At 43.3% G+C, this 17172-nt stretch overlaps 1 protein-coding gene across 2 annotated transcripts in view; it reads left to right on the plus strand.

The window, feature by feature from the left end:
- Window positions 1-17172, plus strand: part of CACNB4 (calcium voltage-gated channel auxiliary subunit beta 4) — a 244066-nt gene that overhangs the window by 72623 nt on the left and 154271 nt on the right. The window lies entirely within an intron of this gene.

Raw genomic sequence — 17172 nt, forward strand, 5'->3', positions numbered from 1 at the left:
CTGTAAAATGGAGATAATAGTACCTACCTCACAAGATTGTTGCATTAACATACAAACAGTTAAAAACAGTAAGCACACAATAAATGTCCACTTTTATTAATGCAATCATATTTTTGCATAGTGGCTGTGTCACAGCCTATGTGGTTTATGCAAAGCACAGTGATCGCTGCTCTACATAAGAAAATCTTCCCCACCACTCTCATGCCCAAGTATGCATGCAGAGACATGCATACCTGGTACCATGAAGGAGTGACATGTTATCACTTGGCTTCAAATAGCACAATTGTAGGTCATCTGTTCCTTTGAAAGTTACTTCCATCCCTTTGAAAGCTAGATATCTAAGTTTGAAGGAGTATCACTGCCATGAGCCTTAATTTTTTGTAGAAATTTAAGCCTCAAATTGTGAGACTCATTAAGGGATTCAAACCAGAGTTATGGTTTTGGTTTACGTTGAGACAGTGAGGTGGGTTCATCTGTGTGCACCGAATTATGCAGCAATTATGATGAAATCCCATCCAGAATTATACTGGTTTCTATGGAAACCAAATTCAAAATAGGATCTTAGAAGCCTCTTCAAGTAGAAAAACCAAGTTTTATTTCTCCTATACTTATGGAATATATAGTTTATGCAAAGCATTTTCTAAATTGAACTTTAGTTTTTTTTCTTATCTTGCCATTAATAATTTTAATGTTGTTGTAGTACTACATTTCTAAATTTTCTCTGAATCTCTGACTGAGAATCTTGGGCCTCCCTAAAGTACTCTTTTTGCTATGAATAGCTAATGTTTCACTTTGTTGCTCATAACAGATGCACTAGGTATTTTTACTTTTCTGAGTAATTCTATAGTAATTAGTAAGAGGAGAGAGCAGCTGCTACAGAATTTCCAGGTTAGCAAGTCAACTTATTTTTAGTGGTAATTTAAATGAAAAGCTTTTGAGTAAATCCTTAATTTGTATAAAAGACGTATTTTAGCGTGTATCTGTCTGAGACAGTTCCAAAATTGGAGCTTGTGATCACAAAGACCACGTCTTTTGCAGATACTAAGTGGTTTGGCAATTGCAGGTATAGTGGTGAGTGAGGATAGGCTAGGTTTTGCTGTGCTAAGAAGCACACCCAGAGTCTCAGCAGCTTATGGGAACAAAAGTTTACTTTTCATTTGTGCTTCCTGCTCATGGCGGGTTTTCTGCAGCTCCTCCCCCTGCAACTCACCCTGGGACTTGGGTTCCTAGCCAGCCCCTATCAGAACATTGCTGGTCCTGTGAGGTAAAGAGAACAGAGAGCATGGCAAGGGGACTCCTGACTCTTAAAGCTTCTGTCCAGAAGTGACACATGCAATTTATTGTCTGCTCACAATTTTTTGTCCATAGCAAGGCTTATGTGTGGGCCTGAGTCCGCAGATTCGGGGCACATTGTCCTCCTCCAAGGCAGTGAATATTGTACTCCCGCAATAGTAAAGTCTACCATAGTAGGGATATCACACCTTGGAGATAATAGATGTTTTTAAGAGATGTTGGTGGTGGGGAGTCATGGTAGAATTACAGAATTTTTGAGCGCTTGGGGAAATGGCCCGTGAGAGTTCTGTGACTTCCTAACGTCCCTCCAGCCATTCAGTGGCAGAGTAGCACTAAAACCAGGTCCCCGAGCCCCAAACCTAGCCTTTGTTTCTCTGTAAAATTAGGAAACTTGGTCTCATGGTTTTGACAAATGAGGTCTTTGTACAAGATAGCAGACTAGTCAGCCTTCGGTTAAAGTGCTTTCTCTTTCATTTGTTTTTGTCCTTTTGATTAACTCTACTTTGGATAATTAAATTAAATTAAGCATTTTAATTTCTGATAGCGGAACACTGCAACTGCATTAGTGCTTTTCTAATTGGTTCTCTGAGCACAGGACCTTGAAGCCATGCAAATGGCCCAACAAGGCATTTTCCCAATGGTAGTTTTTTCATATTGATGGGAATTATAATTTTTTAAATTGCGCTCAAATAATCAGAAAGAAGAAAGCTCTGGAAAGATACAGACCTGTACTGGACCAAGAAGATGTTTTTTAATTGCAAGACATCATCCATCGGCCTGGAATAAATGCAGGAGTCCAGCTGGGACCAGGCCAGTGCCAGGTGTGCTGGGCCATTGTCCTCCTGGTCTGGGCAGGCTGGTCCTGGTGGGTGGGCACCAGTGTGGCCATCAGAAGCACCTGGGCTCAGAGTCCAGCTCTGCCATGAGCTGGTCGTGTGACCCGTGTGTCGTTTTCTAATCTTGGAGCCTCAAGTGTTTTCATCTTATAAAATGGGGACAACAATCCTTCATCCAGGGGTCTTGTGAGCAATAAAAAAGATGACATGTTTGCAGTGTGTGGCATGTAAGCTGTTTACAGTTTGTTTTCCCATTGTTCTGAGTATTAAACTTTTATTGATTCAGGATAATATTGTTTCAGCTGTTTAGTAGTCATATCACTCTTATGCCCTCTCAAGATGATCACAAGTCTCTAGGTCTTCCTCAGGTGCTGTGGTGGAACTTGTCTCTCCTGTCCTCTGGAAGGTCCATAACAAGTGTCTCATGGAGATACCAGCACTTGCCTCATAGGACTGGTCAAATTTTAACCTCAAAAATATATATGTCAACCCAGGGAAAGCAGACAGCATAGTGCTGGAATATTTCTTAGTGTTCTGTGTCCTTAACCCCAGATTCTCAATACCCTTTTAGCAGGCGGCTCTACTCAAGGAGGAAGATCAGGAGCGTTTAGATTGCAGGGGCCTCTTTCAGGCCCAGCAGAAGGAGGCTGGACGGACGTCAGGGTCAGGGGCAGCCACCTGCCCTCCAGCCACAAAGGTGTCACTTGGGTTACACAGGTGTACCGGAGGCACCGACCTGTGCCCCAGCAGGAAGTTAGTGACACAAACGTTACATCCCACACATCGGCGCTGTCATTTTGACGCTCTGTCTATTCTCTGCCTCCTTTTTGAAAATCAACTTTTTTATTTCCGTTTTAGATTAGCAGTAGAGTTGGGAGGGTAGTTCAGACAGTTCCCCTACACTCCGCCCCCCATTCTCCCTGTTACTAGCACCTTCTGTTTGTATGCTGCATTTGTCACAATTAATGCACCGTCGTTCACACACTGTTATGAACTGAAGTCACACTGTATTCAGCGCTCTCAGTTTTTATGTAATGACCCTTTTCTGTCCTAGGTTCTGCCCAGGACACCACATGCCTTTTAGTCATCAAGTCTCCTTAGGCTCCTCTTGGCCGTGATAGTTTCCTCTGCCCTATTTTTCAGCCTGTTTTGAGCTAGTTTTTAAGAGATGCTTTTTCACATTTTTGACAAATGCTTGATAGTGGGTGTTAATTTTTAGTCAGCAAACATGTACAGAGCACACCTACAACAGGAGGTGACAGAATCTAATGATAGAATGAAGGTAAGTTGTTTTTCCTGACCCTAGCACCACTCAGCTCTTAAAGTGCCTGCATGTTATTGTGCACACCACCCCTGCTTTGGAGATCTTACTAAAATACAGATTCTGGTTCAGCAGTTCCAAGGCAGGGCCTGAGAACCTGCATTTTAACAAGCCCCCAGGTGTGCATATGTCACGAGGGGCCACACTGTGAGGATAGAGACCCTGTACTTGTGCAGAGTGCCATGTTAGGGGCCAATAGGAGCCTGCGGAGGGGGCAGGAGAGTTACATAGATTGTCTGTGACAGTCTCTGTTATCAAGAAGTTTGTGATTTTGTTAGAAAAAGACAATGAAACAAGGGAGTAGAAAGCAAAGTGAAAAATGGAAATTAAGGTAATAGACAATTTGCACTTTTCAGGATGACTATTATTAAAAACCCCAGAAAATAATATATGTTGGAGATTGCTAATGGGAATGTAAAGTGGTGCATTTTCTATGGAAATTAATGTAATGGTTCCTCAAAAAATTGAACATGGAATTATTCTATGACCCAGCAATTTCATTTCTGGGTATATACCCAAAAGAATTGAAAGTGGGGTCTTAGATATTTGTACGGTTATAATCATAGCAGCATTATTCACAGTTCACATTCGTATTATTCACAAAGTTGGGAGAAGCTCGTGTCCATTCACAATGAATGGATAAGCAGAATATGGTGCATATACATATACATACACACACACAATGGAACAATCAGCCTCATAAAGGAAGGAGATTCTAACACATAACTATAACTTGGATAAACCTTGAGGGCATTATGTTAAGTGAAATATGCCAGTCACAAAAGGAAAAATACTGTTTAGGAGGTACTTAAGACTAGGAAAATTCAGAAACAGGGCAGAAGGGTGGTCACCAGGGCCTGGGGGGTGGAGGGAGTGGATGCCAGTGTTGACAGGTGTGAGTTTCAGTTCTGGAAGAAGTTCTGCAGGTGGATGGTGGTCGTGGTGGTGCTGCAGCATGAATATGATTGACCCCACTGAACTGCACACTTACAAATGGTTAAAGTGGTGAATTTTGTGCATATTTCACCATAATTTTAAAATTATTTTTAAAAAGACATGCACAAGAGGTACAAGAGGTGCTGGAGCTATCGGGTGAGGAGGATGAGATGACGAAGGTGAGTTGCACGTGTGACGTGCCGGGTGCCAGGTGCTCATGGACTTGTTAGCCTCCCACAACTACCCGTGATGCTTGTTAGCCCCATTGTGTCAGTGATAGAACCATGAGAGGGGAGACGTCACTGAGGGTTGTCACAGTCAGGGGGCAGTGTCCAGTGTGGAATTGAAGTGGGCCTGGGAGAGAGACAGGAGGTTGGTGGAAAGATGTTGGGGTGCATTCCGGATGGACGGTGGGGACTGGCTAAAGAAAGATACGGGGGTGGATGGGAACCACTGTGCAGCTCCGTGACTGCATTTGGAGTGATGACTAGAAGGGGAGACTGTGAAAGACCCTCAGTTCCAGGGACTTTGACAGGGACTGTATCTTGTGGTGTCTAAGCAGGGAGTATCAGAGAGCCAGCAGGTGGCATTAATGGGAGCAGTGGCCTAGTGCAAGGTGACATGGAGTGGTGTGGACTATGGCAACTGAACAGAGCACATCCCACCTAAGGTGTTCAAATCTCATGCTTAGACCTGGAGTAGCAGGGGCTACTGTTGGGCTCCCCTGGAGGCATCAGATAGTACTGAACTCTGTGTGAAGTCCCCGCATCCCTGAAGGAGTGCAGAGCGATGCTGAGGGCATGCAAGACCACCTGCTGCATGCGGCACATCTTCCTGGCTGTGTCAGCAGTCCTCGAAGATCATGGGTGAAAATTAATGCAGTTTCACTAAGTACTTAAAATATTGTTTTGTGTTATGACTAAGATAAATGGAATAGAGTACTAATGTAGCTAACCAGTTGTTAGCACCAATATTTATATTCCAAAATTTAAATGTACATTATATCAATGAAAATAACACAAAGCAAATGCTAATTTAACACTCACTGTGTGCCAGGTGCCATTCTGAGCACTTTGCATGTGCTGTCTCTTTTGATTGCTGTCACAGCCAGCATGCTCAGTGCCATTATTCCCGATTTACAGCCAAGGGGACAGAGGTGCTGTGGGGGGAGGTCGCTAACCCAGGCGATTGTGAGAGAAAGCTAGCATGCAATGTTGTCACAGATGCACTTCTAATTAAATCTAAGTTTCATTTCTTTTTTCATGGCACCTCAGTCCAAGAGTAATTTAATTAGGGACCACTAGATGTCACTACCTGGTGCTCTTTAAGAAAGCGGAGGGCCCCTGTGACTCCACCCTGAAGAAAACAAAAAACCCACATAACCACTGGTATTTACCGATTTCTTGTGCTGATGTGACTTGGTTCCCACAACACCTCTGTTTCCTTTCCTCCCACCCAAGGTCCAGCCCAGCTAGCTGGGTGCTATTGGACCCCCGCCCCCCCGTTCACCCCCCACGTCTGCTGGTGGATTTTATATTCAGAAAAGCAAGGCATTGTCACTTCATAAGTCAGTTTCCTTTCAGACAGACTGCTACCCCCTGCACTGAAGGCAGGGGAGCAGGGTTGATCAGAGGTATGTGTGTGAGAGAGCGTGTGTGTATGAGAGAGAGAGAGAGTGAGAGAGTGTCTGAGTTGTGTTTGTTCCAAGTTTGAGTAACAAAATAACCTGGAACATGTCTTTGCAAATTGGACTGGTGCTTTCAAGTAAGACCTTTTCCAGAACAGTGCTTCCATAGGGTAGCAGTGTGACAAACATCTGCTGTTAAATTGCACAGAAGGGCCAGACCGGGGCTTGTGCACAGGGTGCCAGCAAATAAGGAGGGGATCTGGAAAGGGAATAGGGAGGGAACTGGGTCTCTCTGGGGCAGTGGGTGTTGGAGGCATCCTGGGTAGAGGAGGAGAATGTGTCAGGGGCACATCAGAGGGAAAAGAAGGGCCAGCACAGGGGCCCTGTGCCTCTCTACTGGCACCCAACCAACCCTGATTCAGGACATAGTAGAATGTACATGTTCTACTTCAAGGGCATATAAAAACCTGTCAGAAATGAGCAAATGAGTTGGTTGGGCGTCATCCTGCAAACTAAAGGTTGCCGGTTCAGTTCCTGATCAGGACACATATCTGGGTGGTGGGTTTGGACCCCAGTTGGGGTACGCACAAGAGGCAACTGATTGATGTTTTTCTCTTGCATTGATGTTGCTCTCCCTCTCTTCCTCCCTCACTTGCCCTCTCTCTAAAAATAAATAAATAAAATTTTTTTAAAAGAAAAAATGAGCAAATCAAATATATAAGATTTTTAAAACTTTTTTCTTCTTGATTCCAGCATTCTCCAATTAATTTTGAAATCTTTCTTCTTTACTGTCAACTTCTTGAGAGTTCTGCACTTATATCTAAACACAGTCAATGGAATGATGGATTACATTTTTATTCCAGTTCACTTGAACGTGAACAGAAATTCATATTCAGCAAAATGAACAGAGGGCTCTGTAAAACATGGTGCTCCTACAAAAGGGAGCAGAGAAGGGGGAAACTGCTGGAAAAAAGGGAAGTTTTTACTGAGATGGATCTCCGTTCTGTAGGAGAGGAGTCAGCATATTAATAGATGCATCAGGAGTGTTTTGAAAAATGGGGCTAAGTTATGAGGACAACCACAGAGATCTTTTTTAAACAAATCTGGACAGGAAAGCAAACAGTGCAGGTGAACGTCTTCAAAGTACAGGAGGCGATGTCAGCATCAGGCAGAACTTCGAGCTTTCTCTGGGCCCCGGAGGCAGAAACCCGCTCACACGGCAGTGGGCCACGTGCCGCATTGGCCTGTGTTTTCAGTGTTTGGAACATAATAACTGGTGCTGTCAAGGCACTTTCTACTTCTATTATTTTAGATGTAGACTTTCTGCTAAAAACTCAAAATGCAAATGCTGATTTATTTCAAACAGGAATACTATTGACATGAACTTCTTTGCTGTAGGTATTTACGCAGGCTGCTTCCATTTGAGTCCTGAGCCATCACTAACACCACACAGAACACCAGCTAGCTTGTTTGGATGCTGCTGCGTTTGTTTGATAAGAATAACAATAGCCATAGCACACATTTGAATCCCACTTTATCATATGTGGTTGCATTTAGTTCTTACAGTAGCCCCATATGGTATAAGACACACACTCATAATTACATTTGAGAGATGACAGATAGATGAATAAACCAGGGCTCAGAGAGGTTAACTTGCTCAAGGCTACAAGTACTTAGTTGCATAAGTTCATATTTGATCATGGAAAAAGTCTTACTATAATTAATTAGATTCCATTAATCAACATTTTGCTTTGGCGAAGTATCTGCAAAATATTGCAGTGCAGAAATTTAGTACTCTCAATAGTATTTGTTATATATATGTGCAGAGAAAAAGCCTGGAAGATACATCTTTGATTTCTGTTAGCTCCATATTATTCAGTATTTTAAAAAGCATCTTTCTAAAAAATTCATGTTCCTAGTTTGTTGAAACAAGAGGTGCCATCATCAGCAAAAGAAACCATCAACAAAACTAAAAGACAACCTACTGATTAGAAGAAGAAATTTGCCAATGATACATCTGATAAGGGGTTAATATCCAAAATTTATAAAGAACTCATACAATTTAACACCAAAAAACACCAAAAAAAAGGGGGGCAGAGAACTTGAATAGAAATTTCTCCAAAGAGGACATATAGATGGCCAGTAGACATATGAAAAAATGCTCAACATCACTAATTCTCAGAGAAATGAAAATTAAACCGACAGTGAGATATCACATTACAACTGTCAGAATGAATAGATCAATAGCAAGTGCTGGTGAGGACGTGGAGAAACGGAAACTGTCCTGCATCGGTAATGGGATTGCTAGTTGGTGCAGCCACTGTGGAAAACAGTATGGAGGTTCCTCTAAAAATTAAAAATAGAACTACCTTTGGCCCAGCAATTCTCTGGATATTTACCTGAAGATATTGAAAACACTAATTTGAAAAGCTATATGTACCTCTATGTTCATTGCAGCATTATTTACAATTGCCAAGATATGGAAGCAACTTATGTGTGCATTAATAGCTCGATAAAAAAGTAGTAACACACACATATATGTGATGGAATATTACTTGGCCATAAAAAACAAAATCTTACTATTTTCAACAACATGGGTGGACCTAGAGGGTATTATGCAAAGTGAAATAAGTCATGCAGAAAAGACAAACACCATATGATCTCACTTATACGTGGAATCTACAGAACAAAATAAAACAGAAACAGACTCATAGATAGAAAAAACTGACAGCTGTCAGCGGGGAGGGGGTTGGGAGGATGGGTGAAAAAAGTGAAGGAGTTAAGGAGTACAGATTGGTCATCACAAAACAGTCACTGGGATCTAAAATGCAGCACAGGGCATACAGTCGCTAATATTGTAATAACTGTGTGGTGCCAGGCAGGTACTGACTTACTGGGGGAATCACTTTGTAGTGTGTATAAATGTCTAACCATTATGCTGTACACCTGAAACTAAGATAAAATAATACCGAATGTCAGCTGTAATTAAAAACTAAAATTAAAATGTGTTATAGAACGGTACACTTGAAACCTGTATCATTTTATTAACCAATGCCTCCCCAATAAATTTTTTAAAATTTTAAAATAAAAATGAATAAAAAGCGCCAGCATGTTTGTTTTGTTTTTGTTTTTAAGATGAGGAAGAGGGAGGAAGGTGGAATCCCACCTACCCCACTTCCCCAAGTCTTCAGTATAAGAATATGGCTACATTGGAAGTCAGGCAGTCATGAGACTCTGAAACAATCTTTGCTTTAAAAGATTCTGGTGCTTGCTAATAGTGGAGGTGCAGACGCATCTCCGGTCATGTCCAAAGCAGGGAAGGTGGACGCAGCCCTTTTGCAGTAGCACAGGGTTTGGGAAGGCGTTGGTATGTCACGGACCATTCCCCAGAGAGCTGGTCACCATCAGTGTCTCTGTGTCTAGGCCTGGCAGGATGGCAGAACCCAGTGCTCTGAAACCACCTCTCGCAAGTCCCCTGGTGTCTTTTGCATCGTCATCCCACCTTATTGGAAAAGGTCCCATCGACCCTCACATCGACTGGCATTCTCTTCAGCGGCCCATCACAATGCGTCTGCCACACCCCTTCCCTGAAACCCAGCCTGATGGAAACTTCATCCTCTGAGAGCATTTATACCAGTACAACCCATTTTTTAAAATTTGTTATTGTATTTACCATTACCATCTAACCCCTTATACACCCCTCACAACTCATTTTCTTTTTTAACAGAATGGGCACTGCCTTGCCTGCTGGTGGTTTTGTTCAGGAACGTACAGCTTTCACCCCCCTGGCTCGAGTATAAACCTGAGGAGGCCAGGAGCTGGGTCTTAGGCCGCACTCTTGCTCTCCACCCTTCCAGCTCCTCTCAGCACCCAGCCCTAGGCTAGGCCCAGTGTGCTGACAGGTGGTGGCTGTGGTCGTTAAGAACCTGTACTCTGGGCCTGATTTCCTGGGTTTGAATCCTGGCTGTTACTTATTGGCCATGATCTTTGACAGCTCAGCCTCTTAATCTGTAAAATGGTAAATTGTAATAGTACCTGCCTCACAGGGTTGTTGAGAAGGTTCAGTGAGATACAGGGTGAAAAGTGCTTAGAACAGTATCAGGTGCTCAGGAAACATGATAGAAACCTTAGCTGCTGATTTTCTTCAAGAAATTGCTGCAGGTGAGAGGCTGGAGGCCTGTGAGGAGGCTGGTGGGGCAGCGAGGGTGGAGGAGATGGCTCAGTGCCTTTCTCCACACTGCCTGGGCCCCAGCCCAGGCCCCTTGGCCAACTGGGGCTTGTGCTTCCTAGGAGTGGAGAGTAGGTGCAGTGCCCCTGCTGAGAGAGAATTCTGAGGTAGAACAGACAGGATTCGGTATCTGTCGCAGTGGATGCAGGGGACGTACATGTGGATTTAACGATGTCTTCCAGCCTGGGTGACCAGATTGAGAGTGATGATGTTAACTGAGTGGACCAGGTTAGAGGGGCATGTAATGAGTTCATTATAGACATGCTGAGTCTGCGGTGTCTGGGATGCATCAGCTGGAGAACCCAGGAGCAGTGATGACCACAGATGACACGTACTGAAGGGTGATCACCTCTGGTAACCATTCCAAGCCCTTCACTGGGTTTAGTCCACTTAGTCTCACAACCACCCTACGAAAGAGGCACTTCTGCTATTCCCATTTTACAAATGAGAAAACCAGATGCAAAGTGGTAATGCCATTTGTGTCAGGCCACACTGGTAATAAGGGATGGCACCAGGCTGGGACTCAGACAGTCTGGGGTTGAAGCTTCCACGTTTAGCCCCACTCTGTGTGAAGACTCTGTATCTGAAGTTTCAGAGGGAGGGGGGCCCAGACATGTAGATGTGGTGAAGCTGTGGTAGTGAGATCCGGCTGTAAGGGAGACCGCCGAGTGCAGTGGGTGCTGGAGGAAAGACACTCATTTGCTGATACAAGTGAACATCATTGTGGGAGATACAGGTTCCATATAATGACTAGGATGGAAGGTCAGGTAACAGGGTAAAATTCTCAATGGACTGAATGTTTTATGTCCCTGCAAAATCCATATGTAGAAGTCCTAGTACCCAATGTGACAGCATTCGCAGGTGGAGCCTTGGGGAGGTACTTAGGTCAGAGGGAAGAGCCCTCACGGTGGGGTGAACTCTCTCATCCTCAGCCGAGTGAGGATACAGTAGGAAGGCAGCTGCAGGCATAAGCCAGAAGAGGGTCACCCCCAGAATCTGAGCATACTGGCTCCCGATCTTGGACTTCAGAACGATGAGAAATAAATGTTTGTTGTCTAGGCCACTCAGTCTGTGGTGTTTTGCTATGGCAGCTCAATATGACTAATACAATAATACTCTTTTTAAAAATCTCCAAAAAAAGGTTATGGGCTTGATGATGATAATTTGATACAAATTTCATAAAACATTTCTATCACCCATCTCAGTTAACAAGGTTTGTTTAAATTGTTTTCAATTTCCATAAATTAACCCTCTTGTGGGTAGGTCGGTAGAAAGTGTTATTATCGGGGGCACAGGAAGAAATGAATATGGGGGCAGAATCCTAGCTAGTGCCCCCATAAGCACTTATTTAAGAAAGCACCATTGGAAGAGGGTTTAAACTTAAAGTGATAGTTCTGTCCTGAAGTTTAGTGAGTAATTGTCAATGAACTTTTGGGTGGTGTGGCCTGGTAGTGAACAAAAGGAGGTGGCTGCTAATGACTTACTTTGTAGTCTACACGTGCCTTTATCTTACCAGGGGGTTTAATGCTCTCAGCTCTGGCTGCACCTCAGAATCACAATCACCCCAGGAGCTTTAAGGAGCTGAGCCCTTAGGCCCCACCCCTGTGAATTTCAGTTCAGCAAATCAGGGTGGGGGTAGAGGAGCAGGCCAGTGCCTTTTTTTAAATTATTTTTTTAAACTAATGCATTTTTTAAATGGGTGCACTTTTTGTCAAGATGATAGAATGGTACAGTAGTTATTTCTTTTTCACTCCAGAAGTTCACTGAATTGATTTCTCCAAAAAGTACAAGAAAGAAAAAAATCCATAATCGAGCTGGCAAACAGGAAAAAGTACAATCACCTGATAGGAACTTTTGAGGATTTTCTGGAACACATCAGCAGATGAGATGGGAATTAAGCAGAGTGGAAAACTCGAGAGGATCTGGCCTGACCTGCTTGAGGTGAGCACTGGCCTTTGGGCAGCAGCTGGGAAGAAACGCTATGGCACCATCTTGTGGAGGTCAGGAGTAGGCCTTGGAATACTTGATTATCAGTCTAGTTAATTAAAAGATACCTTGTTCCCACCTGCTTCCTCAGGCCCAGCAGCTGGTGGCAGCACTCGTTCCCAGGCTGGAGCTGCAAGAACGGTTCTTTAAATAAAATTCGAGCTCTGTGCTGGGGTGAGATTTCCCATCATTGGCACCCAGGTGTCAGAGAGAAGCAGAAGAAAACTGGAATTTGAAGGGAGTGAAGCTCACCACCCTTGTCCTACTTTCTTGGGGGCGTTGGTCACTTGCTTGTGACAGCCCCTGTCCCTAGCCCACCCGCCCTGCTCACACAGACAATGAGGGAAGCCTGGCCATGGCCTGTCTGCCCACTGACATGCTGATTCTCACAGATTCCCCTACACAGCTCTGACTGCACGTGTACAAACAGAACTTCTGGGTGTGTGCTGAATAAAACAACATCCTGACCCAGATTTGACAGAGCAGCCAATTAGCCATATCCGTTGTTGAGTCTCCGACATGGGTTATTCAGTGCCTCTGTGTGCCCGGTTGTGGAGGGGCGATGGAACAGAACGCGAATAACAAGCACTGTTGGTTTCCGTACAGCCCCCAGTCATGCTCACATCTCTGATCTGAGCATTAGAATAAAACTTGTGAGGTGTTGGTACTTTTATTCCCACTTCACAAATAAGACAGCTGAGGGTTAGAGAAATTAAGGGACTTATTCACACTCATACAGGTAATACATGTCAGAGTTTGGATACAAAAGTAGGTTTGGGGACATCAGATTATATTCTCTTCACTTACATAGTTTCCAATTTAATTTTAACTGCTTGATTAGCATTTGTTTCTACATGATAGAATGGACTCGGGGATCCTTAGGTAGCATTCGTTATATGTGCCAATGCAATAGACTGATAAAACTACAAAATATCGAGACCTCTTCTTACATGATAGCTGTTCTGGGAGTGAGATGACAGTGTGAAAGGGACAGTGTAGTGTATTAGAAATGGGTTAATTTAGGGCTTGAATTGCAGGTGGAGAGGGTTCGTATTCATTTCCTGAAACTGCTGTAACAAATTACTACAAATTTGGTGGCATAAACCAAGAGACATTTATTTTCTTACAATTCTGGAGGCCAGAAATTCGCAATCAGGGCGTCAGCAGAGTCTTCTTCCTCTGAAGGCCCTGCGTGGAGGATGCTGTGCTTTGCCTCTTCCAACTTGGCTGTTGTCGTTCCTTGACTTCCTGGCTTGTGGCTACGTCACTCTGACTTCTGCCTCCATTTTCACATCATCTTTTCCTCTGCGTCTCTGTGTCTTCCCCTCCTCTGTCTCTTTTAAGGACCCTTGTCGCTGGATTTAGGGCCCACACAGATAATCCGAGACGATCTCATCTTAATATTCGTAACTTAATTGCATCTGCAAAGATCCTTTTTCTGAATGAGGCCACTTCTGGACAGCCCAGAGATCAGGATGTGGACATCTCTTTGGGGGCAGGGGCACCATTCAGAATCTAAGTATTTCATTTCTTTATTGATAGTGAAATAAAAAACTCTTGGTCCTTATACCCTGTGATGTATATTTATACAACAGTCGGTGCCCTTCATCTCCAGGGACTAGGTCTATGTTATATTTTCTTAAACACCAACAGGTAGCAGCTCTTATTTGGGAAACAAGAGCTTTTCTTGAGCCTTTCCCATGCCCATGTTTGATGACGTTTCTTTTGCCTCCTTCTCTCCCTTCTTCTTTTTTTTTCTTTTTTTTTTTTTAGCTCTCTAAGCAAGATATTTGGATTTCCAGTCTTGGAAACTGCTTTTCAGAAGAGAGGCAATCAAGTGAAAGAAAATCAGAACTGTTCTGTGGTTTCTGTATTCTTATTTGTGGAAAGGAGTGGCAGGTTTACTCAGCTCCAGATGGGAAAGAAAGATAAAAGTCTTAGGAAGGGAGTGGAGACTGGGCTGTCTGAGTCACTCACATTCTTCAATTTGCAGATAGAAAACATTGAAAGCCATAAGGCTTATATAAGATCACTTGGCAAGTTGTAGGCTGACCCAGGGTTAACACTTGGGGCTTCTGAGTTCTCTACTTCTATTCCCCAAATCACAGTGTATTTCGGGGGTTCTTATTCTGTTAATCTTTGGTTGTCTGGGTGGTACAGGAGGGTCTTGACACTCACAAACGAACACACAGGGGAAGTTAAGCCTTGAATGTATTGTGTTTGAGCCTCATTCAATAAATGAATAAAACAAAACAGAACTCGAATGCTGCGATTGTATTGTTCAGGCTCTCTAAGCTGGCTCATGCAGTGGTGTCTGCAAGCAAACAGATTTTTAGAAATACCATACTGATATCTACCACTGGCAGTGCCTTTCTTGAATCCGACTAAGTTGTCTGTAGGATTACCATGGCTGGAGCCACTGTTTGTATGAGAAAAACAACAAAACAGAAGACAGCCTTTGTCCTTAACAAGTACCGAGCTCCAACTATCCGTCTAAGGGCAGATTTTCCCCTTGCAGACTTGTAACTGCCTTGAACTCCATTGTAAGGTCAGCCCTCCAAGATTTCAGTAGCAGCAAAGGTATTTGGGGAGCTGGAGCAAATGTTGAAGTAAACTGGGCCAAGGAAAACTTTGCTCCATCTCAGGAGCAGCTATGAGCTCTAACAGGTACTGGTGGGCAGTGTTAAGACACTGCCTGAGAACCAGGCAGTGTTGCCAGGTTCCCAGGGCTTCTGAGTGACGAGCAGACTTTCACAAAGCACGTTTGTTAGTGGTGTTATGCTTGAATCATTTTGCCTATAAATTTAATGCCTTTGTTTGGCTAATGTACTAAGTTTCCTTTTGTGGTAAGCACATGACTAAACAATTATAAACCACAAATCTTAAACTCAGAAAGTTCACATATGATGTTTTTTCATTTGACCTCATAACTGCATGGGCCTTTTGGTTTTTTGTCCCTGCCTGGGGGAGCTTTCAAGGCACATTTTTACTTTTGTCATCTAAAGGACTTGTGTGTATCTAAGGGCAGGGTCACGTTGGTAGTTATGTTGGCATTTAAGCTTGCCAACCTTTTAGAGGTACTCAGTGGGCCAGTAAAAACTTGAAATATATCTTTCTTGAGAATAAACATCTGAAAAGCTTAAAATCCAAAGGTTCTGCAAATTTATCAAGCTCCTGATTTGATCAGCATATGGGCCTCAGTTCTAAGTTTGTTTTCTATTTTTTTCTTGGACACAATAGTCATTGCCAGATAAGGTCATCTGACCCTGACCTTGTGCCAGGATTTGCAAGGCTAGTAGAAATCAGTGGACTCAGATGAACCTGGCCTAAATGATGTCATCTACTAGATGTAGGCTAGGCAGGCAGGAACGCTTGCTTAAGGAGCACAGAAGGTGTGGAAAAGGGACCCTTTTCCAGAGTGCTCCTAGTAGAATTTAAACCTCAGTATGAGGATGTTTGGCACATTGGACTGATTTTTTCTAAATGTGTCTCTTTGGGTTAATCCATTTCACCTTTAGAAATGGTCCCTAGCCTCTGCCCCTTTGTTCAGAGAGGTAGCCTAGTTTTCTGATTACTTATCTGACACTTAATGCAATTTGTTAGCCTCCCCTGTCCTATGGATTTCTCACTGCTGTGTTGTCTCATCCTTGCTTTGTCACTTTTACCCTATGCTCTTCTGGTCTGACTCAACTTTCATTGGCTCCCACGAATATCATCTCTCCTGGGCCCTAGGCTCCTAGTTCCTGTCCCCAAAAGTAGGTCTGGGTTTCCTGGGTCGCACAAAAATGGTATCTACAAATTACTTTGTCTCACAGAGTGTTTCTAGATATAGTCAGTGATCAAAAAAATGTGTTAAGAAAACATGGTTCAACATCTTTGACCCTGACCTTATCCAAGATGTTTTCTTGCCCTTTCTTCCCACACCTGCCAAAAAAAGGCACCAGAGTTGAGAACCTTGTGAGATCCACTCAATTTCAGCCCTGTCAGTGGATGTGAGAAAAACAGTAATTACTGAATTTGGAAGCCGTGAAGGTGTCATTTTGACAGTACTAAGAACCAAAGTTTTCTGTTTGCAAAACTTATAAAACCATTTGCAATTTAGGAAATGGAATATTCCTGAAGCTTCTTCAGTGATGTGGCATGGCTTGGATTTTGCAGGAGTAAGGGTCAGTCAAAGGATGCGAAACACTCAGTTTGCAATGACCAAGTGCTCAAAGCATCACCCTTTTCTAGGGGTGACAGAATTGGCCCCAGTTGGAAATGGTGCTGTGAGTTGCATCTTTGATTGACAGAGTGGCTACAGTTTGGTTGCAGCTTCTCAGAAACTTAAATTTGCTCCCCGCTGTGCCGGTTGGCATTCACACCTGTCAGGAACTATTATAGTGACATGTGAAATAGCTATGCTGTTTACAAAAAAAGCTGGAACCTTGTGTTGGTAAGTAAAAGCCCTCCAGAGTAGGCATCTACTTAGTGGTTCCTGCCAGTAGTTATTATATTTATTTTCTTTCCATGGTTAAGTACTTAACAACCTCCCCAAGCCATAGTTGCCTTTACATTTCATTCTTAATTACTTGAAAGATAAACTAATAATGCAGGGAGTGAATGTGCACCGTTATTAATTAAAATCCCCAGGAAATGGGACAAACTGAAGAGAAAAGTGTTTTTTAAAAATAGTAAGTGTACCTTGCTGTGCTGCATAGAGAATCTTGTACCCACATGTAGACATAGCTGCCACTTCTTGGGCCCCACCCAACATCTCCTGGGAGCACCTCGGATTTCAGGTGCAGCTGTGGTGGACAGTTCTCATGCTGGAACCTGCTTACCTTGTCTCTTTTTTTGTCTGAGGGTTTTGCCCTGAAGCTTCTGGAGTTTACTCAGACCTGGCTGAAGCCAGTTCCAAATGCCAGGGAGTTAACATCCTGTCAGCCAATGGGTCAGGAGCACC

Source organism: Phyllostomus discolor, chromosome 4, assembly GCF_004126475.2.
Source record: "Phyllostomus discolor isolate MPI-MPIP mPhyDis1 chromosome 4, mPhyDis1.pri.v3, whole genome shotgun sequence".
Classification (NCBI taxonomy): Eukaryota; Metazoa; Chordata; class Mammalia; order Chiroptera; family Phyllostomidae; genus Phyllostomus; species Phyllostomus discolor.